Source organism: Morone saxatilis, unplaced genomic scaffold, assembly GCF_004916995.1.
Source record: "Morone saxatilis isolate NCDOM2014 unplaced genomic scaffold, NCSU_SB_2.0 Contig2, whole genome shotgun sequence".
Classification (NCBI taxonomy): Eukaryota; Metazoa; Chordata; class Actinopteri; family Moronidae; genus Morone; species Morone saxatilis.
Genome location: NW_023339762.1, coordinates 26405482 through 26406863, shown reverse-complemented (window position 1 = coordinate 26406863; position 1382 = coordinate 26405482). Strand labels below are relative to the sequence as shown.

The window sequence follows — 1382 nt, the reverse complement described above, 5'->3', positions numbered from 1 at the left end:
AGCACCAGCAGCACCAGCAGCACCCGGGCATGGCTGGACAGCTGGACGGACACAGAGTCATACTGACCCTCAGTGATAGTTTGGATTCACTGACAGCTTGTTCTCTCATTCTCTCGTTATTTTAACCAAACTTTAGAACTTTATTCATAAATCAAACCCTTTCTGAGTGTCTTTTCCTCATATCGGTGTATTTACAAGTCTTACATAAAGTCTGTGATGAGAAGGTGACATTAGCACATATTCAGGACACACATTCTAAATATTTTATGATTTCTCAGTTGTTTTAACTTGTGACTCTTATATATTTATTTCTGTTTTTGCAATCAAGCTCATTTACATTAATTGTTAGCTAGTTAGTTATATGTCAGTAACGCTCACTAACTAGGTAGCTAATTTACATCGATCACCAGTAAGCTCGTTAAATCTCTCATAAATTATGAGATAAAAAGTTAAAATTACAATAATATATAATATAATATTGGTGTTTTCTGAGTGTATTTTCCTCATATTGGTGTATTTATGTACACAAGTTTTATATATAAAGTCTTTCATACCCTAAAGTCTATGATAAGAAGGTGACATTAGAACTTCAGGACACAAATTCTAAATATTTTATATTTTAATTCATAATTGATTATTTCTCAGTTCTTTTACTTGACTTGTTGAATATTTATTTCTGTTTTTGTATTTAAACCATACAAAACCCCTTTTTTATTAACTTTAAGGAACACTTGATTTCAGGAACCAGTTAGTTTAGTTGATCATCTTTGTGTCCTGAGCTTTCCTCTGGCGCCATCCTCAGGACAAACTTCATACTTTTAGTTTCACTACTGGTTTAGGAGATACTACGGGAGCCTCTGTACTCGTTTTATTCTTCATCTAAAGCTGAAATATAGTTTGAAAGTAGCTGCTGTCTCTACTGTACTCCTCTCTGTGGTTGGGTACGATTCAGGGGATCTTACATATTCGAAGCGGTCCTTACAGAGCTGAACCAGGAGGTGAGAACCAGAGCCACCACATCACCACCTCCTCCACCATCTGCACGTTCAGGACGCCGAACACCAAGATGAACTTGTAGAAGATGAAGTTCCAGAACTTGTCCTTCAGGTGCTGCAGAGGAGAGAACAACGTCTGACACTCTTTTCAGGATGTTATTATATTATTATGATATTTTCTGAGATGGTTAAAATCTGATCTGGTTACATTCCTACTGTCACTTTGGCACAATGTACTGAAACTGTGAACTCCAAACTGAACAACTTTTTCCTCTTAAAGGCCGAATCACAGAGCGAGGGTGACTCCTCCCCCTCTGGAGCTGAATGTATTATTAAACTAACAGCAACCACAGACACACAGACAGACACACAGACACACAGACAGAC

The 1382-nt window shown here is 37.3% G+C and overlaps 1 long non-coding RNA gene across 2 annotated transcripts in view; it reads right to left on the bottom strand.

Moving 5' to 3' along the window:
* LOC118331084 overlaps nt 1-1376 on the bottom strand; it is an 8217-nt gene extending 6841 nt beyond the window's left edge. Inside the window, exon 1 of one of the 2 annotated variants that reach the window (XR_004796856.1) lies at nt 963-1376. This is a non-coding gene — a long non-coding RNA (uncharacterized LOC118331084). The remainder of the gene's footprint in view (nt 1-962) is intronic. The other variant, XR_004796857.1, reaches the window with a different exon arrangement.
* Nucleotides 1377-1382: the final 6 nt, after the last annotated feature.